General features: G+C 44.5%; 1 protein-coding gene across 3 annotated transcripts in view; it reads right to left on the bottom strand.

Moving 5' to 3' along the window:
• The window catches only part of CACNA1A (calcium voltage-gated channel subunit alpha1 A), a 250,656-nt gene that overhangs the window by 224,301 nt on the left and 1,467 nt on the right, over positions 1–24,888 (bottom strand). The window lies entirely within an intron of this gene.

Below are 24,888 nucleotides of genomic sequence, written 5' to 3'. Positions count from 1 at the left end.
AAACTGGAGCAGAGAGAAGGGAAGTCACTTGTCCATTGGTCCAGTGGTCCAGTTGAGATATGAACCTGTGCTGCCATTATGGTCGGAAGCAGGGATCCAGCAAAGTTGGGAAGAGGGTGATGAAAATCAGAAACCACGGAGCACGTAAGAGGCAGACCCCACACATCACCCTGGGGAACATGGGTCTGACCACCTCTCTCCTCATTGTTGTCCTGGATCTTGGAGTGGTTGGGGTCAGGGGGAGGGGACCTGGCTGGTTGGCTCCCAGAGGCAAAGAGGGGCTGCTTTTCCGCTCACCGTGAGGTGGGAAGAGGCCAGTTAAGCTTGGATGGAGGAAGTCAAGACAGTGCTGCCTTATCAATATGGAGTCTCAAGGGATTCAAAGAAATGGGCAAGGCTGGGAGGGAACATGCCATTGTTTCAGCCACCGGGCTGACCACAGAGGAGGCTGGAGATGGGAGATCCACTGATAACACAGCTGGACTAGATTGGGGCAGGGAGGGCACCAGCCATTGTTGGCACCTCCGGGCTACAATTTCACCTGTGCACCTACTTCTGGCTGCCAAAGAGAGGGAGGAGCAGATGAGGAGTGTTGGGGAGCTGCTTCCTGCTTCCTGCCCATAGTCCACCTCCCTGGCTCAGCCTGAGGCACCTCCCTTAGGTTTCACCTCCAGCTAGACGATCACTTTCTTTGGACAGGAAGCTGCCCTCTCTGACTCCATCCACGTACCTTCCCTCCCCCACCACAGCCTGAGGTGATGCCAAGAGTCTTGCCAGGGGCACAGATTGCCTGCTGACAGCCAAACTATCATGTGCCTTAAGCAGAGGGCCCCGCACTCAAACCTGGCATAGAACTGAACACTTTCCAAGGACACCCAAAGATTTCCACTAAAAGAGAAAGAACTCTCAGAGCAAGGAAAGAGTGAAGGAGGTATTAGCATGTAGAGAAAAACAATAATCACTACCATCACCACTAATAGCAGAAAAGTAGATTTTTTTTTTTTTTGCCACCTGAGCTTATGTAATAGACAATGTAATATGCTCACCAAGCCTCCACTTCCTAGACGCACAGATGGACTAAATATCCAGTTGTTTAGTCGCTAAGTCGGGTCCGACTCTTCTGTGATTTTGTGGACTGTAGCCCTCCAGGCTCCTCTGTCCATGGGATTTCCCAGGCAAGAATATTGGAGTGGGTATTCTTATACCCTATTAATTACCCTGAAGCACTCTAGTAGGAAATGGTTTGCAAAAGAGTATTTTGTGATCTTATATAAATGGGGTTGGGCCAGAAGTCAAAGTACTGAATACCAATCCTCAAACCAACATTTTTGGTGAGATTTCAAGCATACCCTAATGCAAAATAAAACAGATAAAAACTCTTCCCTCTCTCCCTTACTTATCTCATTAGGGTTAGCTGGGGTGACATAGGATGCAATAGCTAATCAGTGTTTTGAAGAAAGAACTATCCACTCATTGTTCATAAATAACATATTGCTATTAATAGGTGGCCATTGTTGAATTAATTCCAGAAAACCCTAGGGTCCAGGGGCTGTCCAGTGACTCTCTTGGCTAGAATTCCCAAGACCATCTGTGGCAAATATATCCTCCAGAACACATACCTTTGGCAGGAACACAGCTTTTCTCAACCAGAAAACTCAACCAGAAAAGGGACAGAGATAGCGCAGAGAAGGAAAAATCATTGCTGTCACTGTTTAATCACTAAGTAGTCTCCAACTCTCTTGCGATCCCACAGACTGTAGCCCTCCAGGCTCCTCTGTCTATGGGACTTCCCTGGCAAGAATACTAGAGTGGATCATCATTTCCTTCTCCAGAGGAATGTCGCAACCCAGGGATCACACTGAGTCTCCTGCATTGCAGGTGGATTCTTTACCACTGAGCCACCTAGAAAGCCCCCAGGACAAATCATGTTAGCTCAAAATATCTTTTTTTAAATTTTGCCATATCAATATTTTTTGAATCTTTCTTATGTATATATATATTTAATTTTAATTTAATTTTTTAACACCAAAAATGTTTTGTATTGGGGTATAGCCAATTAACAACGTTGTGATAGTTTCAGGTGAACAGTCAAGGGACTCAGCCATACATATACATGGATCCATTCTCCCCCAAAACCCCCTCCCATCCAGGCTGGCACATAACTTTGAGTAGAGTTCCATATGCTATACAATAGGTTTTTGAAATATTAGCTCAAAATATCTTTTAATCTGACCAATGATTTCCATCTCCACAGCCATCATCCCAGTCTATGACACACTGTCTCTTCCTTTAAGGACTACAATAATTTCCTCACTGGTCTCATGGCTTTCTTTCTTGCCCTCATAGAATTTATTCTCCACACAGCAGTTAATGGGGCTGTTCACAGATATAATCTAATTGCATTGCTGCTCCAGTGACTGGACGGTGCCTTTAGGATAAATATCAAATTTTTAAGCATCTACCACAGGGCTTTTTCACATGCTGTTCCCTCTAGTTAGAACATATTTCCTACCATTCCTGTCATCTCTATATCAAAGTTCCACTAAAGACTCACTTTATCACTACTTCCTTGGGTACAAGCTGTTTTATCTGTTCCTTTCAGAGCAAGATTTGTCCCTCCTAAGGCCTTATAGCATTTATAATTATAAATTAAGTGGCCATGGCTATTTACCTGTCATCCTTGCCATACTGTAAGCTCCATGAAAGCACTGACTGCATCTGCCTTGTTCATCATTGTAACCCAGTGCCTTGTACATGGTTGGCACTTAATAAATATGTGTGGTTTGACTTTCTGAGCATGAAAATACGCAAGACCAAAAGAGGTAAAAGTTAAACAGTGAGGGAGGTTGCCTTGCAAATCACTGAGGCAAGGATGGACTTTTTGGAAAATGGTACGGGGACAACTCTTATGGAATAAAAAGGAAATCGGACCCCTACCTCACGCCATACACCAAAATCAATACCATGCTGATCGAAGCCATACAGTGAGCAAAACTGTAAAAGTTTTAGAAATAATATGGCCTCAGGGTAGAAACAATTTTATAAGATACAACACTCACCACACACCATAAAGGAGAGGATTTCCAAATACAACTACATTAAAATTAAGAACTACTATTGATCAAAAGATGTCATAAAAAAGATGAAAAGACAAGCCAAGAGAAGATATTGCATAGCATATAATGATGAAGGACTCGTTTTTAGAATACTAAGGATCACCTACATATCAATAAAAGAAACCAAGTAACCCAACAAAAAAAAAGTGAACAGGGCGTGAGAAGGCATTTCACAAAAGAAACTTGAACAGCCAATAAATGCATTAAAATACATTCACCCATTTTGATATCGGGTAGCACAAGCTCAATTCACAAACAAGAAATTGACACATATCTACCAGAAAGGCTGCAGTTAAAAAGTCACCAAGTGTTGGTGAGGATGTGAAGCAACCTGAACGCTCAGCTCCTGCTGGCAGGAGTGTAAATTAGCACACTTTGTAAGAATGGTTTAGTGGTATCTAGTCAAATTAAAGACACACTCATCTTAATATACAGCAATTTTGCATTGAGGCATGTACCTCTGAGAGACTCCTGCACGCGCGCAGCAAAACCCATAACAACTAGCAACACTGCTTATCCTTAGCAACAAAATGAGAACAAACTAACATGTTCATCATTGCGGAGCAAATATGACCATGAAGGAGCCACAGTGACCATAGTAAAAATGGATCTTTCCAATGGAATCATGAGTCAAAATATAAAACAATTCACATCACAAAATTTTAAATTTATAAAGTTCAAAACCATAAAACTATATCACATACCTAGATGGTAAAACCATGAAGAAAAGCAAGCTAAAGGTTCTCATAAGATCCTCAGTAGTGGTTCATCCCGGAGGGAAGGAGGGGTTGAGATAGAGGATGGGCATATGGGAAAATCCGAGGAGATGGTGGTGTCCTGGCTCTTGATCTGGGTAAAAAACCCATGGCTGATTCATGTCAATGTATGGCAAAAACCACTATGACATTGTAAAATAATTAGCCTCCAATTAAAATAAATTAATTAATTTTAAAAAATGTTTTTAACTGAAATATAGCTGGGCTTCCCTGGTGGCACAGTGGATAAGAATTCACCTGCCAATGCAGAGGACATGGGTTCGATCCCTAGTCCGAGAAGATTCCACATGCCATAGAGCAAAAAACCCATGCACCACAGCTTCTGAGCCTATGTTCTAGAGCCCACGAGCCACAACTACTTAAGCCCATGTGCTCTGGAGCCCATGACCCACAACAACTGCAGCCTGAGCACCCTAGAGCTGCACACCACGACTCCTGAGACTGAGTGCTAGGGCCTGTGCTCTGAAACAAGAGAAGCCACTGCACTCCAATGACAAGTAGCCCCCACTCGCTGCAACTAGAGAAAGCCCATGCACAGCAACAAAAACCCAACACAACAACAGCAACAAAACTAACTAGTTAATTTAAAAAAGAAATAAAGTTGATTTACAATGTTGTGTTAGTTTCAGGTATACAGCAAAGTGATTCCATTATACATATAAATATGTATCTATTTGTTTTCAGATTCTTTTCCACTATAGGTTATTACGCAATATGAAACATAGTTCCCTGTGCTGTATACTTCAGACCTTGTTGTTTATCTCTTTTATATATAGTAGTGTGTATCTGTTAATCCCAAACTCCTAATTTATCCCTTCCTCCTTTGGTAATCATAAATTTGCTTTCTGTGTCTATAAGCCTGTTTCTGCTTTGTAAATAAGTTCATTTATATCATGACATGATTTTTAAAGGAAATCAGTCCTGAATATTCATTGGAAGGACTGATGCTGAAGCTGAAACTCCAATCCTTTGGCCACCTGATGCGAAGAACTGACTCACTGGAAAAGATCCTGATGCTACGAAAGATTGAAGGCTGGAGGAGAAGGGGACGACAGAGGATGAGATGGTTGGATGGCATCGCTGACTCCATGGACATGAGTCTGAGTAAACTCAAGGAGTTGGTGATGGACAGGGAGGCCTGGCGTGCTGCAGTCTATGAGGTCACAAAGAGTCGGACACGATCGAGCAACTGAACGGAACTGAACTGATGATTTTTAAAGTGTTAATCTATCTTCCAACACTCTCCTCTAAGTTTGTTTTCTCCCCTGTCCCTTCCTCACACACATACACACACACACACACACACACACACACACACACACACACACACACACACACACACACACACACACACACACACACCAAGAAAAAACAAGACACATATGCTGGTTTATGAAGAGAAAGAGAAAAGGCACAAACATTGAGACAGAAAATTAAAAGATAACGGAGACACAGGAAATGAAAAGGGATGAGGGACTGGCAAGAAGGCGTCAGTAAGGAAATGAAAAGTGGGGAGACAGAGGGAAATAAGGGGGGAAGGGTTGTCAAGGACAACGAGGAGGGGGAAGATACAGGAAGCGATACTGTCTCTTCTTTCTGCTCTTTCTTCTTTGCATGAATTTTCCCTCTTTTTATTTCTCTCTTCCTCCCTCTATCTTTCTCCCTCTGCATCTCTCTCTGGGTCTCTTTTTCCTACCCCCATCATCGTCGTCCTTGCCTTCCTCCACATCTTTTTCTTTCCCCTTCCATCTCTCTCTTTCCATTTTTCTTTCTCCCTTGTCTCTCTCTCCCTCCTTTTCCTTCTCCACCTCCTCTAGAAACACACACACACACACACACACATCACATACAATCTCTCTCTGTTGTTCAGTCGCTAAGTCACGTCCGACTCTCTGCACCCCATGGACTGCAACAGTGCCAGGCTTTCCTGTCCTTCACCATCTCCCAGAGTCTGCTCAAACTCATGTCCATTGAGTAGGTGATGCTCTCCAGCCATCTCATCCTCTGCCGCCCTCTTCCTTTGCTTCAATGTTACCCAGCATCAAGATCTTTTCTGATGAGTCAGCTGTTCACATCAGGTGGCCAAACTATTGGAGCTTCAGCGTCTGCATCAGTCCTTCCAATGAATATTCAGGACTGATTTCCTTTAGGATGGACTGGTTTGATCTACTTGCAGTCCAAGGGACTCTTCAAGAGTCTTCTCCAGCACCACAGTTTGAAGACATCAGTTCTTCGGCACTCAGCCTTCTTTATGATCCCTCACATCTGTACATGACTACTGGAAAAACCATTGCTTTGAATACATGGACCCTTGACGGCAAAGTAATACCTTTGCTTTTTAAGATGCTGTCTCCTTAACGCATATTTATTAACACAAGATTTATATTTAACACATGATCTCTCTTTAACATATATTTATCACGTAGTTACTCTGTGCCAGACACAGTGCTAGGGAGGCCATAGCTAGGGGAACGCATGATGGCAGGGTCCACCGTGGTGGCCTAGATGTCTGCCACCAGGGCGCCTGTGGCCAGGCTCAGGCATGGACGGACCTGTGGGCAGCCTGCGACTCTCTCCTCCTCATTAATTTCACTATCAAACACTCCCAGCATCACAAGTTGTAGGTCTTATTTATTAAATATTTAACTAGGAGAAACCCAGCTGAGATGAAACCTCTCATTTGTGGCAGCCCCAGGAGAGAAGAACACGGGGCCTGCTGCTGGGATTAAGTGTGGCTTACGGGTGAGACCCAGGGCACTGGGGGGGGCCACAGGCGGGGACACCCCTCATCCCAGAGGCAGAAAGACCCAGAGATAAAGAGAGCTGGGCCTTTTCTCAGTCTCACACAGGATGCCGAGGGGTGATGGAGCCAGGGACAGGACCCTTATAAAAGTCTAAAGCCAGAATAGGTAAATTCATCAAGAAAGAAGGCAGACTAGCAACCGGGGAAGGAAGTGGGGATAAGGAGTGACTGCTTAATGGGTATGGGGTTTCCTTTGGGGGTGATGAAAATGTCTTGGAACGAGACCGATGTACAACATTGTGAGTGCACTAAATGCCATTGAACTGTACACTTTAAAATGGTTGATGATCTAAATGGAAAAATAATTTGAAAAAGAATAGTTATAAGTATATATATTAATAAAACTGAAACACCTTGTTGTACACCTGAAACTAACACAACACTGTTAATCAACTATATAATATAGAAAATACAGATTAAAAAATAAAATGGTTGATGATTAATTCTATGCGAATTTTACTACCATCTTCAAAAAAATGGAAAAAGTACCCATTATAGAGAGTTCTGTTTCCTCTACTCCAACTATTAGCTCTAAGGCTGATGAACTAATTCCTTAAAAATTAACACATTTATGTATGAAGTGCTCACTACCCACATCCCTGGCCCCCTACTTAGCACTAGGAACCATCATATCATTTATGCTCACAGCCCTGTGAGGGAGATGCCAACAGGTCCTTGGTTTTACAGAGAGGTGAATTTGCAGCTCAGAGAGGGCAAGTGGCTTGCCCTAGGTCACACAGCTCCAACTCCAGTCCACCTACTGTCTGAGTGTTCTTAACTACCCAGTGCTCTCTGCCAATCCCAGCTGAACTTTAGAATCACCTGGGGAGTTTTTTAAATCCACATGCCTAGGGATAGTCCTGGACCAATCTCATCACCATCTGTGGGGTGAGGCTCAGGGCATCAGCATCTTTAAAACTTTCAGGTAGATTGCAACTAGAGCCAACCTCACCTGGGGGATTTTGCTGAGATACAGTTTGGGATTGAGCAGGTCTGGGGTGAGGGATAGATATTCTGCATTTCCAACAAGCTTCCTCCAGGAGATGCTGCTACTGCTGGAAGGTTCTGCAACAGCACATCCACAGAATTTGCCGTTATGACGGTATGCTCTCATCTGTAAGGTCTGATACAATGGTTACTAGCCACACATGGTAACTAAGCACCTGACATTTGGCTGGTGCAACTAAAGGAGTGACTTTTTCATTTTGTTTAATTGTAATGAATTTTTAAGTGGAAATAGCTCTGTGGGGCTAGTGGCTACCTTACTGGGCAGTGCGGGTCTAGACAAATTCCAAGGAAAGAAAGATGCAAGACATCCAACAGGTTAGAAAAAAATGATATCCTCGAACTTGAATAAATAACATAGAGTCTTGAAAATAACCCAGAGCTCATTTTCTTTGCCTGTGTCATTTTTCTTTTTAATTTTTGGCTGCGCCACACAGCATGCAGGATCTTAGTTCCCTGATCAGGAATCGGACCTGCACCTCCTGCAGCAGAAGCTGGGAGTCTTAACCACTGGATGGCCAGGGCAGTCCCTGACGGCATCTTTAAGTGATCCAAGACCTGGCACAAAGGATGAGAAGACATCTTCGAGAGCCAGAAAGTTGATTCTTCTCCATTTTTTTTTTAAGCATCTCTCATCAGCTCAGACACCCTCACCTGTTCCCTTCATCAGCCCTACCTTGGGTCTCCCCAACCTACCCCTTTCACCATCTAGACAGAGTCCTCTAGGAAAGAGACCTCCAACCTCACCATACCTGCTCCTCATCTTTCCTGCTCCCTAGAGCGACCCAAATCAAGCCCACACCTCTCCTCAGGTCTCTTCCTAGGTTTCAGGTTTCAGTACCAACATCCTCTGTCTTCACCACCCTGTTTTCTCTCCTGCTTTATTTCTGCACTGTAGCACTTAACCACACTTAAACTGTAGCCTTTATATGGTCATTGGTCTGTCCCCCAGCTAGAATGTTAACCGCATCAGGGCAGAGGTTTGGGTCTGTCTGTCTGTGTCTGTGTTCTAGTGCTTGTACTAAGGAGAAAACAAAGAGCTTCAGCCACCTATCAAGCATTTACACTGTGCCAAGCATGATATTTTTCATTCATCATATTGACTTCATCCTTACAATATCCCTGGGCAGAAAATACTATTCTGCCTATTGTATGGATGAAGAAACTGAGGATCGCTGAAGTTCAGTATCTTCCCAAAGGCAACACCAACTGTCAGAGAGGGACCCAGTCCTGGCTGACCTCAATGTCCCTTCACTCTGTCCCTTAACTATTCCCTTATACTATCTCTTCCTATAGGCATGCCAACCTCTCTGAAGCACACGTTTTCCCAGGCATAACCTGAGCATCTGCCGCATCTGGACCTTTGTTCCTGCCGTGCCATTAGCTGTCCCATGAGGTTTCCCCATTTGTTAGATGCACGACCTTGGCAGAGCACTGGTGCAAGCCAGGAGTGGAGGAGACCACTTTCCAGAAGAAAGAGTGGAGTTAAGATGCCCAAAGAAAGTAGAAGTTGTTTCCAGCAAGAAAGAGTTTTTGTCTTTCAGAGCCAGGGATCGAGTTTAGTCTCTGAGCCTCAGTGTGAACATATGTCAAATGAGGGCAAAAATAAATCCACCAAGCCCACAGGACTGATATAAAGATTAAATCACTCAAAGAGCTTCCCACCCAGCCTGAGGACTCATGAGCTCTCCATAAAGAGAAGCTACTAATTAGACTTGAAAAACAGCAGTCAGTTTCCATGTCCTCCTGAAATATGGCACTTCCTCTTTATTGGAGCTCCAGTGAAATTCCAGGCACGAACAAGCATAAGGACTGAAGAGAGGAAGCCTATCATAAATGCGGCAAATGATCCAGTTGCTTTTTGGGGGACAGCGAGGTGCAGATCCGGTTTGGTTAGTTAGAAGAGCTGTGACTGGCACGAAATGCTTGGAGAGCTTGCTCTAAATCACATGGTAGCTATTGCACCCTGAAATGAGGGTTTTCAGCACCAACATAAGCACACAATAATAAGGGCAAACTCTGATTCAGCACCCACCATGTGCCAGGCATTAAGTGCTATTTAAGCCTTATAACAACCCCACGAGACAGGAACTCATGTTATATCCATTTTACAGATGAGGAAATTGAGGTCTAGAAGGAGAAGTACTTGTCCAACATGATGAGGTTGGAAAGAAGCAGAGCTAGGATTTAATCCAGGTAGCCTGGTTCTACAGCCTTCCCTCTTAACCACTACACTGCTTCAAATCCAACATAGAACCAAGGAACCCCCCAGTGTCTATAGAACCTGGTGCCACTTCCCCAAAAGCTATCCGTGACCAATGTCTCTAGAGAAAATTGAGCTAACGATGTGACCAGAGACATCATGAAGGAAACACAGACAGCCTGTATGGATCTGGAAAATGCTCTGCATCTTTGGAAACTGAAGAAATGTATATTGCAACCCAAAGAAAGTCCATTTTTTCACTTATCTGATTAGTTACAATGTAAAATCAAGGACAGTTAGCTGGGCCACATGATCCGGGAAACAGGACCTTAGAGTTTGAAAAGACACAGTCTAGCTGTTCCTGGCAACCTGGCCCCAAAGCCTGATATGTGACCCAGCCATGCACCTCCCACAATCTGTCCTAAGGAAAACAGTGAGGTCCTCGTAGTGTGGCTGGTATTGGAGGAAAAACAGCAAAACATTGTGTATACACAAAGGACCCTATTTTCTGTTATGGAAAACAAAAGGTATACATGTGCCAGGTGGAAAATAGGAATGATGCTGCCATTTCCTTTGGAGTAAAAGTCTTCTCTGTGGTCCACACAATCTACCCTTGTCACCTTCCTCCCTTTGCCTCCCCTCACTTGCCTGACACATAGTAGGTGCTCAGTAAACATTTTTGAATGAATGAATTTATCATGAATGCACTCTTCTCCCCCTTCACCTCTCCAAGCTAACCTGTCTCAGGGTGTCCTAGACATGCCAAAGGCCAGCCTTGGGTGTGGAGACTAAAGAGACAGAACCACTGTCTCCACCAGCAATACTCAACATGCCAGGAGCCCAAAGAAAGTGAGACACGATTTAAAAACTGGGCAACAGAAGGAGAAGGAGAGAGAAAGGAAGGTTGCAGCAGCTTTCATTCCAACATTTTCCAACTCCAGCTGAGATTTCCTTCTATATACTCATCTATATTTACATCAACGAATCTGTCAGTAGCAAGCCTGTTGCTGATAGTGTGGGATCTAAAGTTCAGAGAAAGCTGGCTCAGACACCCAGCTAGGAAGACAAACTGTAAGTAAAGTTTAAGTAACCCCCAAACCCTAAATCCACCCACTCTCCTCCAAGGAATCTGTGACATCTTTTACATCAAGATTTCTCAGTCTCTGCAATATTGACATCTAGGGTTGGATAGTTTTTCATGGATGGGAGCAGGAGTGTGCTGTCCTATACATTTTAGGATGCTCAATACATCCCCGGCTTCTGTCTGCTAAGTATCAGTAGCATCCCACCCTCCACATTCGTGACAACCAAAAATATCTCCAGACATTGCCAAAAGTCCCCTGGAAGGCAAAATCACCCCCAATTCAAAATCACTGCTTCACATGCAGCCTAGGAAAACTTCCAAACCAATCAACTGTTCTTTCCATACTCCTCCTCAACTTTCCAAATTTCAAGTCACCTAGTCTCCAAATCTCTTTTCAGATTCAAGGAAAGGTGGCAACAGTTTTAAGACTTGAGTGCAACCTCTAGACCAGATTATTTTCAGTCTGAAAATAATCAGCCCCGTGGACACAGCTTTACGCACAAAGATGTTCATTGCGCTGTTGTTTGTAAACAAAACAAATGGCTGGGGATGGTCACAAGAAGTATGGTATATCCGTAGAGCGGAATGTCATCAGATATTAGCAACAGTCTTTTCTGGAGTTGATGCCAACCCATACAGCACCACTGTGTGAATTTAAATAAGACGCCCCCTTTTCAAGTTGTTAGGTCCATCTGTCAAAAAATTGTCATAATATCTTTATTTTGCTAGAACAAGATACTGAAGCTTTCATCATCTGAGAAATTGAAATAATAAAGGTACAGTTATGATAGGAGATACAATACCCTTGTGCACTGTGCACTCTGTACAACTATACATGGTAGCCGTGGTAGCCCTGATGTTGTTGTTCAAGAATATCTAGTGGCATGGAAATGTGTTCATAAAAGCTTATATCCATAAACATAGATGGGATGAAATACATTAAAATGTCACCAGAGATTCTCTCTGGATAGGAGAGTATACATATATTTCATATTCTTTGTACTTTAGGTATTCAACAAATGCAGAGGATAGGCCTCCTGGAGGAGGTTACTTTTAGGCTGAGACTTAAATGAAGAGGAGTCAGCCACTGGGAGACCTGGAGAAACAATGACGCAAGCAGAGGGAAGCGCCAGCACAGATGCCTACAGATGCAAAAGCTGGATTTGAGCAAAAAGGGTCAGTGGGGCTGAGACAGAGTGGAAGGGGTAGAGAAGGGAAGAAATGAGATCAAAGACAAAACAGGGACTTTTTAGATCATGAGGGGCCTTGTAGAACCTAGTACATCTATAATCTGCAGTCTCTGACCAGTGAGTAAGCATCTGGGACATTTACCCAACCTACTTGGAAGAGAGATATTCCATTAGCCCACCACTATTAGCCAAGGGAGCAAAATCCAAGGAATTCCACTTTTAGTTCCAGTACTGAAATTAAAAAAAAATGGAAGTGCTGTTTCCAGAATTTTAATAATCTTTGTCAAGAACACTGTTAATTTTCTTCATCACTACTCGATTAACAAACACTCATGCATTATACAATGTGGGAACTGTTGGGGGATGTGAGGAAGGTAAATCACTGTTCCTCGCCCTCAAGGAGCTTTCTAATTAGAGGTAAGACACAAGCATACCATCTTACTGCTTTTCACAAAGCAAGCAAGAGTCACTTAGCATTGAAGGTGGTAAGAGGAAGGATTCAGTCATTTCCAAGCCAGTAAGAACATCAAATATCAGAGACCCAGACATGGACACCCACCCTTCCACACACTCTTAGATCTAATACCACCCATCCACCCATCCACCCATCCATCCATCCATTTCCATCCATCTATTCACCCACCCATTCATCTTTTTACTCTTCAATCCAGTCCAGTCAGTCATCTGCCATCTATTATCCACTCATATTTACCCACTCATCCTTTCTTTCTTTCATCACTCATCCATTCATCCATCCATTCATCCATCTGTTCACCACCCATCTACTTATCACCCATCAATCTACTTATCCACCCACTTATAACCCATCCAATCACCCATCCATCCAGCATCATTCATCTTTTCTTTGTCTCCTTGATCCATCCTGCCTTCCTTCAGTCCATCTAACGCATTCACCTATTTGTCCATCTGTCCAACCATCCACAAATCTATCCAACTATCCACTCATTCAACACTAACTGCATAAGATACTTCTCCCCTCTAAATCACAAATATTCATCAATGACCCTAAACTTTAGACTCTGTTGTGATTAGGAACAGGCCAAACTGTTAAAATTCTACATTCTAACAACTCTTACAAAAATTTCTGACTATTCTAATTTGTGCAAGACCCAAATGCTCCAAGTCCTTATAAGACCTGCACAGAAGCTGGCCTATTCTCACTGGTTTGAAGTCTTTGATATCTTCAAAGATGGTACACTTCGAAAGCAGGGTATGGTTAGAAGAAGGGGAAGTTGTGAGCAGACTGGAAAGAGTCTGGCATTGGAGAGAGCCTGGCAGTAGGGTATAGGGAATGGGAGAGGAAGCTGATCAGGGATATAGACAAGGATTGATGAGATGAGAAAAAATTTGCCTAAGCCTTGGAATCATGGAATTCTAGTATCTACAAATATTGATAACTTGACCCCCTGATTGTTTTCCCCTTGAATTCTACATTGGAGCAATGGTGGTTCAGTTGATAATCCAGGAAGATGGGGTCGCAAGATATATGCCAAAGAATAACAGAGATCAAGGGGCTTGAGAGCCTTGGCACGCAAAGGCAGAATAATAACTAATACTATGTAGCACATAGGACTTTCCTGGTGGCACAAATGGTAACAAATCTGCCTGAAATGCAGGAAACCTAGGTTTGATCCCTGGGTTGGGAAAATCCCTCGGAGAAGAGAATGGCAACCCACTCCAGTATGCTTGCCTAGAGAATTCCATGGACAGAGGAGCCTGCCAGGCTACAGTCCATGAGGTCGCAAAGAGTCAGACACAACTGAGAGACTAACACTTTCACACAGCACCTACTATGTGTCACACACTATTCCAAGCATTGGGTCAGAAAGGCCACTCAAAGAAGCCCATGCTTCCTTCTTCCCTCTCATTGATCCATTGTTCCATCCATCCATATATAAACACATATAGTGCTAAGTTCCAGGCACTATTTTCTAAGCGTAACACGTATTAACTAATTTGATCTTCCAAGATAGGTACTATTAGAACCCCCTTTAGACAAACTGGGAAACTGAGGCAGAGAACGCTTAAATGACTTAAGCAAGGTCACACAGCTAGTGACTAGCAAGAGTTTAGTATTGGAACCCCATTCCCCTGGCTCCAGAGTCCATGCTCTCAAATCAGCCCTGATGCTCCTCTACTAACAGCAGTCGCCAATGCCTAAAACACAGGTTGACTTTCAGAAGACAAGGAAGAACAGAGGCTGTCTGGCTGACCCAGTCCTTAGAGAGAAGGATGGGTAGACTGTGAAATGGCTTAGCCAGTGCCTGTCAGATGGCTGGTGTTCCATAAATGCTGATGAATCTCAGCAGATTCTAGCTGAAGCGACATTCCCAAGTACACAGACTAAAATTAACACCTTGAATTCATTCATTCCAAAATTATTTATTCAGTACTGCAGCACTGTTCATAATAGCAAAAAAACAAGAAACCTGGAAATATCCCAAATGTCCATCACCCAGGAAAGTGGATAAATTGTTGTATCATCACAGAATACAATATTATACGGAGAAAAATAAATGACCTCCAGCTACACTCAAATAAGAGAGATGAATCTTAGAAACATACAATTGAGTGAAAAAAGCAAGGGCATCTGTGTCTCTCATTCTGCCCCGCATATAGGGTTATCGTTACCATCTTTCAGATTCCATATATATGCATTAGTATACTGTATTGTTGTTTTTCTTTCTGGCTTACTTCACTCTGGGGGAGGGAGGTGGGTGGGGGGTTCGGGAAGGGGAACACATGTAAACCCATGGCTGATTCTTGTCAATGTATGGCAAAAACTATTACAATATTGTAAAGTAATTAGCCCCCAAGTAAAATAAATAAATTTATAAAAAAAAATAAATAAATAAATAAAATCAAAAAAAAAAAAAAAAAAGAAATGTTAAAGGAAAAAAAAAAAAAAAAAAAGAAGGACTTAAGCCCTCACAAAAATAAATGTCGATGTCATTAAGACAAAAACATCACCAACCCACATTGTAAGCTTCCAGGGAACTAATTTGAAGTGAGTATCAATATTTTAAGAAATAAATAAAAGAGAAAGGTACTTATTTTAAAAAAAAAAAAAAAAAAAAAAGCAAGGGCAAGTTCCAGAAGGCTAAAAAGGCTCAGAAACCACGAAAGTAAAACATTAGAGTTAAGGCATATATAAATATGTGATAAAATGTCTTTAAAAAGAAAGAAAGGGAATAAGACACACCCAATCCAGGGGCTTCCCTGGTGGCTCAGTGGTAAACAATCCACTTGCCAGTGCAGGAGATATGGGTTCAATCCTTGGCCTGGGAAGATTCCACACGCTGTGCACAGCAACTAAGCCCATGCGTCATAACTATTGAGCTTGTGCTCCAGAGCCTGGGAACCACAACTACTGAAGCCCGCATGCCCTAGGGCCCGTGCTCCAATACAAGAGAAGCCACCACAATGAGAAGCCTGCACACCACAACTAGAGAGTAGCCCCTGCTCCCTGAAACTAGAGAAAGCCCATGCAGTAACGAAGACCCACCACAGCCTTAATAAATAAAAATATTTTTTAAAAAAGACACACCCAATCCAAGAGAGAATGTTGCCTTTGGAGGAGTGAGTGGAGGAGGGGCAGGAAGCCAAGGCAGGGTCAGAGGCTATAGGTAGAAGTAAATTATTGAGCATGTTTTAGTTCAGGGAGATCCCCAAACCAGCAGGATCAGCAGCTCCTGGGAACTTGCTAGAAATGAAAATTCTTGGGTTCCACCCTAAACCTCTTGAACTGGAAATTCTGGGGGCAAAGCCCAACCACCTGTGTTTCAACAGCCCTCCAGGGCATACTGGTGTGGGCCGAAGGGTAAGCATCTTGGCCCTACAGCAGGTGATGCTGATGCTGCAGGGCTGGGGATCACATTTTGGGAGCCACTGTTCTAGTTCTTGACTCAGGTAGCGGATCCATCAGTGTGTTTCCATATAGCATTAAAATAAATAAGGAAAAATAAACAAAAGGAGAGATAATATTCAGAGTGTGTTGTGAACCCAGAACAGGATTAAAGCAAGTCACTGTTCAAATAAGGTGCAAGAAAACATCCCAGAGTCATGTATTCAGCTACTGTAGGTGCCAAGCACAGGGCCAGAGTGGTGACCACAAGAGACCTAGCCCTTGCAATCACGGATCTACAGTATCCATTCTGATACTCTCCCCCATTCTGGTACTTCTTACAGAACAATCATATCCACCACATGCTTTCATGTATCTTTTAATCCTCTCACAATTTCCTGGTTGTAGGACTATTATGCCCATTTTACAGATGAAGAGACTGAGGCACAGCTACTGGGAGTTGGAGCTAAGACGCACAACCGGGGCCACTATTCCCAAACCCTTTGCTTCACCTCCACCAGTATCACCTCCCCTCCCAACCTCTTCTCCTTTCAGCCTTCACCCCTGGTGCTATTGCTCAAACAAGCACATCCCTCCGTGGACACCATGAACATTTCATAGCAGCAAGTGAGGATCAGCAGAGGTTCCCATGCCCATTATTACCAATAAAGGAAATAATAAAGGTTAATGGAACAAAAAAAGACAACAGGTTCTCCAAACTTATGGTTGCTGGCAGGGGGCAGGGGAAGGATGGGGAGAAGGTACAGTTAGGGATTTGGGGATGGACATGTACACACTGCTATATTTAAAATGGATAACCAACAAGGGCCTATTTTATAAGACAGGGAAATATCTCAATACAAAATAAGAAGTCTTTTTAAAACAAACAAACCAAGAGTGCCTCTTAAAATAAAGAAAAACCCCTTGCCCCCCAAAATTGTTTTTTAATAAAATTAAATGGATAATCAACAGGGCACTCTCTTCAAGGTTATGTGGCAGCCTGGATGGGAGAAGAGTTTAGGGGAGAATGGATACATGTATACAGATGGCTGAGTCCCTTTGCTGTTCACCTGAAACTATCACAACAGTGTTAATCGGCTATACTCCAGGATCAAATAAAAAGTTTAATTTTTAAAAAAGTTTTAAAAAAGGATATAGCAGGTTCTGGAAGGTCAGAAACTGGGTAACCCCCTCACAGAACAAGTTCTAGGTCTGTACCCAAGTCTCGTTTAAGACGAATCTGTCAGTTTTATTCTTAAGATCAGACTTTGCCCTCCTGCAAACGCTGCTTGTATAAAAATACTTTAAAATTGGTTTAAAACTATATAATACTTTACGCACAGACCTAAAATGAGAACAGAATTTAACAGCATGAATATTATTTACTGGCAGGTGGGTGATGAAATTGCATTTTCCTTCATTGCTCCATGTGGGGGGGGGGCAGGGTGGGCCTCTTAAATAGTGTTTTGGGGGGAATACCCGAGTTCCAGGTCCAACCTGAGTAAAGAACACCTTACAGGAAGACCCAAGAATGTTTCCAAGCTGAAAAGAAGATAAAGCCGCCTCTGACCCAAGAGAGATGACAAAACTTGATCCGTATTTAACTCTGGAATTTCGCGCTTCAGAACTGGGATCTCTCTCGCATTAGCTGCCTTAAATAAGTAGCTTCCAAAAGCACAATTCATTCCAAGATAAAGTCTCAGCTTTTCAGAGGAAAAAAAGTTACTTATCTTCGTCTTTCCTGGGCACTGGCACCATCTCTGGCTCCCTACATCCCTGGGGTGTTAAGAATTCATTAGTAGATAGCTAGCTAGCTGGAAGCCGCTGAATAGCACAGGGAGCTCAGCTTGGTGCTCTGCGATGACCCAGAGGGCTGGGATGCGAGGGTGGGTGGGAGGCTCAAGAAGGAGGGGATATATGTATACCCATAGCTGATTCACATTGTTGTACAGCAGAAACCAGCACAACATTGCAATGCAATTATCTTCCAATTAAAAAAAAAACAAACCCAACAGTAGGGCCACCAAAGTCCTTGTTAGCCCCATACTGCTGGGCTTTTCAAGATGCTAAAACCAGGACAGGGCCAGGCAAACTGGGACATCTGGTCACCCTACTCAGACAAGGACTAATGCCAGGCTGAGCCCACCCACCTGGATTCCTCTCCTGGAATGTTCCTTGTCTTCCTCTATGCTCCCAGGAAGTGGAAAGAAGAAAAGCAGAAACCAGGGGGAAAAGGGGGGATGTAATCTAACCCCAAAGCTGAGCAGGGTTCTACTGTTCAACTCTCAGGAGTCACCTGGGACGGCCACAGCAACTGTCCTAGGCCTGCAGCCTCTATTCTGCATTGGACCCTGTGGCTCAGAAGAAGGAGATGGGGCGGGGCAGGGAAGCTAATTATACACATTCAAACTCCCTCACCTTGTCACCCACAAAGGGAGGAACCAAGGGAGAGGAAGACAATTTTACCTCGGACCAAAGAGAATAGAAAAATAGGTCAAGTGGCCATGTATTTCTCCCTCCCGCCCCCAACTTAAAGCTTCCAGAGAGAAAGGAGAATGCAAATGGGTTACCAAAGGGGAAAGGAGGAGGGGAGGGATAAATTAAGGCTTTGGGATTGAGATAAACAGACTACTATATAAAAAATAGGTAAATAACAGCCCAGGGAACTATATTCAATATTTTATAATAATCTATTAGGGAAAAGACTCTGAAAATATATATATATATATATATATGCATAACTGAATCACTTTGCTGTATATCTGAAACTAACAACATTGTGAATCAACTGTATTTCAATTTAAAAGAAAAGAGTACACACTCAGATTAATAAATCCAAACCGGCTAGTCAACAGAGGGGCCCTTCTCTCCCACTCCTACCCAGAGAGCCTGGTTTCTAGACAACGTTTCCAAAATAGAACGTAAGGAGAAGAAAGTATTCTCCAATATTATGGTTCATGCATTTTGGAGCTTTCTCTGTAATAGGACACTGGGCTGAGCATTTCTCATGCCTGATCCCCTGTGACCTCCTCGAGAGTCTGCCCAGGAACATGAACTCAGAAGCAACATCCTCATCAACTGCATGAGGAAACAGAGGCTCTGATGCTCAAGGCAGCCTGGCTCGTGAGTCATCTGAACCCAGGCCTGGCTGACCTAAAGTTCACAGTGCTCTCCCTCGCCTCTCTGTTATATTTCACGGTACCACCTGCATCCTTTATGAGGCACTGAGTTAGCATTCCCAGAAATGTATTAACTGGGGTCTCAGGATGAATGATGGACCTCATATCTCTGGACTGATTCCACCTTCCTAGTGGCGCCTTCCATTGTTGAAGGAGTGCATGTGTGTGCTTGCTACTGGGCAAGCAATGGGGCGGGGTGTCCATAAGCTCCAGGTACCCAACAGAAATCAAGCCTGAATATTCATTGGAAAGGGACTGATGCTGAAGCACCAATGCTTTGGCCACCTGATGTAAAGAGCCAACTCACTGGAAAAGACCCTGATGCTGGGAAAGACTGAGGGCAGGAGGAGAAGGGGGTGGTAGAGGATGAGGTGGCTGGATGGCATCACTGACTCAGTGGACATGAATTCGAGCAAACTTCAGGAGATAGTGCAGGACAGGGAAGTCTGGCGTGCTGCAGTCTATGGGGTCACAGAGTCAGACATGACTTAGCTACTGAACAACAACCCAACAGATGTCCCCTCAAGAGCCCCAGAGGAAGACTCCACTCTCAAGGGGCCACTGCTCCCCGATTTCTCAAGCACTAACATTTCAGAGATCTTCTTTGGTCTAATAACCTCATGTACACACATGCCTCCAATCAACCTAAAACCCACTGAAAACCTAAAACATGGGTACATAGGTGAATCAGATCCCCATAATTTGGAAAATGGGTAAAGAAAGGTATTTGTGTCGCTCATCGGACAAACATTTATGCAGTACCTACTTTGTGCCAAACGTGGTGGGGTGGCAGTGGGGAAGAGAGTGGTGGGCATAGGTCTTACAGCCTCAGAGGTCGACTTTTTATTGCTGAGGCACTGAACCAAACCACCCCTCTCCATCACAACCCCCTCCTGCCACACTGGAGACCCCACTCCATTGCTAGACTTCAAACCAGAGCGGGCACATAGCTTCAAATGACATCCTCATCCCTTCTAATTTCTCCAACTGGCACTTAATGCTACCACTTCTGCTACTCTCCCCACATCCACAATCCTTTGCTAAACCCCTGAGGCCAGATGCACTTTGGAGCTTAGAACACGGTGCTTTTAAAGGGATCACAGGATGGGAATGTAAAATGGCACAACCCCTATGGAAAACAGGTTGGCATTCTCTTACAAAGTTAAACACATTCTTACCACATAACCCAGCAAACCTACTCCTGGGTATTTATCTGAGAAATAAAATGTATATTCCCAAATGTTCCCACTAAAACTCATCTACCAATGTTTGTAGCACCTCTATTCACAATTGCCCCAACTGGAAACACTCCAAATGTCCTGAGAAATGGAAGAATGTGCTCTGCTCCAGCCATCCCATGGAATACGACTCAGCACTCAAAAGAATGAATAAATGATACACACAACAACATGAATGGATCTCAAAGGCTACATGAAAGAATCCAGAATTCAAAGGCTGCATCCTGTCTGATTCTATATATGACCTCCTAGAAAAGGCAAAACTGTAAGGATAGAAAGGGTCTTCTCAGATGGCCCAGTGGTAAAGAATCCGCCTGCCAGTGCAGAAGATGCGGGTTTGATCCCTGGATTGAGAAGATCCTCTGGAGGAGGAAATGGCAACCCACTCCAGTATACTTGCTTAGGAAATCCCATGGACAGAGGAACCTGGTGGTCTACAGTCCACGGGGTCGAAAAGAGTCGGACACAACTTTGTGACTAGACAATAGCAATAAGGATGGAGAAAAGATCAGGGCTTGCGTAGTGGGGTGGTGACTCAAAGGGGACCAGGGGATATTCTAGGTTGATGAAATTATTCCCTATTTTGATTCTGGTGTTGGCTACATGACTGCATGCATCTGTCAAAACTCAGAACTGTAAGCTTAAAAGGGTGAATTTCACCGGAAGTAATTTATATTGAAAACTTCAATAAACCCGGTTTTTGAGAAAAAAAAAAAAAAAAAAGAGGATGCATCTATGATGTGACCTGGATACTCCAAGTATAACTTGTGGACCAACAGCATGGTCAATCCCTGGAGGCTTGTTAGAAAAGACCTCACCCCAGTGACTTCATGGTGCAATGGTAGCCTGTCTGACTCCAGTGTGCGTGCTAAGTCGCTACAGTTGTGTCCCCATGGACTGTGTGACCCCACAGACTGTAGCCCACCAGGCTCCTCTGTCCATGGGGTTCTCCAGGAAAGAACACTGAAGTGGGTTGCCATGCCCTCCTCCAGGGGATCTTCCCAACCCAGGGATGGAACCCATGTCTCTTATGTCTCCTGTATTAGCAGGTGAGTTCTTTACCACTGAGCCACCTGGAAAGCCCCATCTGACTTCAGACCCCACCCCAAACCTGCTGGACAAGACTCACCATTTTAACAAGGCAATCCTCACACTCAGTTAAGTCTAGAAAGTACTACAATGCATAACACTTGCAGTGGGGTGGCTGGAGCAGCATCCCAGAATCAAGCATATCTACCATTTCTTCCGTAAAATATACCAAAATGCACACCATGCTATGTCGCTTCAGTCATGTCCAGCTCTTTTCAACCCTATGGACTGAAGCCTGCCAGGCTCCTCTGCCCATGAGATTCTCTAGGCAAGAATACTGGAGTGGGTTGCCGTATCCTCCTCCAAGGGATCTTCCCAATCCAAGGAGTGAACCTGCATCTCTACGCCTCCTGCACTGGCAGGTGGGTTCTTTACCACTAGCACCACCTGGGAAGCCCAAAATGTACACCAAGTAGAATCGATGAAGACCATAAATTAAGAGTAGACATTGGGGTCAGCTCCAGGTAGGTTTTTAACTCCTCAATGAGCTGTCAGGATTTTTTTCAGGATTTGGGGTTGCGGAGGGAAAAATAAAATCCCAAGGCAAAAGTCACACTAATTTCTACTTCACAGAGTTTTGCTCTTCTGAAATATCTGCCACACTGATCTAGGAGAAGACTCAAATAGCCATTCTCCCTTGCCCTTCTGGCACTATCTACTTTTCCGGGTGCTCCAAGGCTCTGATAATATGCTCCAACATCTCCCAGGGCGTCACTGTCTGCTTCCTATGCAGAACATTCCTCTTCAGAGAGTTTCTGTTTAAAAAGAAAAAGTGGGCATCTGATGTGAGGGGACTCTGGGTTTCTCACTGAGATTCCCGAAAACGAGGGGTGAAAACCTGGAATCCTGCACGCACTTTGGGAGAAGGAGCAGGATAAGACAGAACCAGGGTCTGTGGATCTTGCCATGACCCACATTCCTACAAAGTGCTCAGGGGACGATCTGCTGGCATCAGCAGGACTGGAGGAAGATGACATTCACACTGGCACCGGGGAGAGCATCAGGAGTGAGTGGCATTAAATGGGGGCTTGAGGAAGGTTGACAGATGCGCCTTATTGAGCTGACAGATTTGAGCTCTTTAGAAGTCATCATCAGAGCCCGTCACAGCCACATTTAAATCAGCCTTCCCATCCACGAGAACACGGAACCCAGGTGTGTGGTCCAGACAGCTCTGCTGCCTGGACTCCTTCGAGAGTGAAGAACACCAATGGAAACCCGAACATCAAAGATTTCCATGTGGGTTTTCTGACTTAGGAAGAGAAAAATGAAATTCCTGAGAATCTCTTTAAATCTCACTGCTGGCTTCCAGCTGGAGCTGCCGAGGACAGTGGGGTGCAGAAGTGGGGAGGGGGGGTGGATCACAGTGGCAAAGTGCCCAAGAGCATGGAGAATGCAAGGTTGCACCCTCCGCCACGGTACCATGCTGGAATTTGCATGTGGAGGTAACGCTCAGGCCCTAGGAGCACACAGCCAAGTTCATGGAATGTGTAATGACTCCTCCTTCACAGGACAGTGAGAAATCTGCTTTGCCCACTCACCTGCGACCCTCAGTAAATGCTATTTCCAAGTACACATCATCCGCTCTTAGGTACAAACTCAAGAGAAACACCTTCCCCACAAAGTTCAACCAAAGACACACACAAGAATGTTCCCAGCACCACAGTCTGGAAATTACTCAAATGGCCCTCAACCATAGAACGGAGAACTACATTGCAGATAGTCAACAATAAAGTATCACACAGCGTTGAGAAGGAAAACCAACAGTGACCTGAAGCGACTTGGATCCATCTCACAGACAGATTGTTGAGCGGAAAAAAAGCCAGACACAGAGGAACACAGCCTCTGACTCCATTTCCAGGAGGCTTAAAAGGAGTCCGAATGAACCCATGGGGTCAGAAGTCAGGGTAGCCGTAACCCTCGTAGGAGGATTAACTGGAAGGGGGCAGGAGGGGACTTCTGGGGAGCTGGTCACATTCTTTTCCTTGGCCCAGATGCTAATGGCATGGATGTTCACTTACTAATCTGGACTTGACTTGGGTACTTTCCTCTCTCTATATAAATACAGGGAAATATATATATGGAAGTTTTTATTTTTAAAGTTCTAAATAAGTACTTAAACACGTTTTTTAATGGCAGAAATATTTGGATACTCAAGTCAATGTTCTGCCCCGGTACCCTGACTCCTTGGTGTTTCCACACATCCAGTCTCTTTGCACTGGCCCAGATTTCCTTACCCAGCCCCCATCTCTCTGTCCCCTCCCCTCTCATCCTCTCTCCTCCCCCCCATCCCCCCCCGCAAAGCTCAGTCCTAGATGACTCTGCTTGGGGACAGACTGGGGGAGTGGAGAGCTCTCCCCTTTGAGAGCGGGACTGTATAATGTGTTTGCTGCCTCAGGCCCAGAGAGTGAACAGAAACTGGCTGCAAACAGCAAAATGCACAAACTCATCACGAAGCTCCTGAGAGCATGAAAGCCAGAGAAAATCTCTCAAGGACCTAGCGCTCCCAGGTCACCTGCATCTCTCTTTTAAGATTCCTCCTTCCAAAGGACTGTTGCCATCCCCTCACCCCCCAACAGTCCTCTGATCTGCAGGATTCAGGCTGGACTGGGGTGAGTTAAGGACACATTTGGACTCCCACCTTCTTCCTTTCCTCTTAGAAGACTCTAAATCCAGGCTCCGGAAGGCAATCTAAAGCCATTTTCAACCCGGAAACCTGTCAGCCCAGTGAATCCTTCCTGGACACCCCCGACTTATCTGATCCTGCACACACTGACATCTTGCCATTCTCTGTGCCCCCCTACTCCTCCAGGGATTGAGGGGAGACAGGCAGAGTGATTACAAGACCCCGGACCATTTCAACAGATCATCACAAGGTTGAAACTTGGGAGGCAAAGACCTGGCTCCTGCCTGGGGCACCCAACAAAATGACATCGTAATTAGTGGTACACCCCTCCCAAAAGACAGCCGCTGAACCTCTGAATTTTCACCATCCTCCAAGTAGACTGTTCACACACACTCCAAAATCTCAGAGCCCTCTGTTGCAGTTTCGGCGCCCAGAAGCCCAAATCCGGCTCAATCCTGAGCCCTGCTCAAAGTGAATCCACCAGCCAACATGTTCCTCCAATAAGCAACCCCAGGACCACCCAGGGCTCAGCCTTGTAGGGTATATACCAGTCAAAACCATACACAAAGAAGATGGGGGGCTCATCAGTGAAGCCCAGGGGCCCAACCAGTCCTGTTCATTTTTACACTGAGGGCAGCCAGTTGGAACCCAGCCGAGGAGCGGCACACTTGGGTACGGCACGGTGTCCGGCCAGCCTGGGGAGCAGGGTGCATTCCC

The sequence above is a fragment of the Giraffa tippelskirchi genome, chromosome 6 (genome assembly GCF_054371585.1).
Source record: "Giraffa tippelskirchi isolate mGirTip1 chromosome 6, T2T-mGirTip1v1.2.pri, whole genome shotgun sequence".
Lineage (NCBI taxonomy): Eukaryota > Metazoa > Chordata > Mammalia > Artiodactyla > Giraffidae > Giraffa > Giraffa tippelskirchi.
This window is presented reverse-complemented; position numbering and strand designations above follow the sequence as displayed.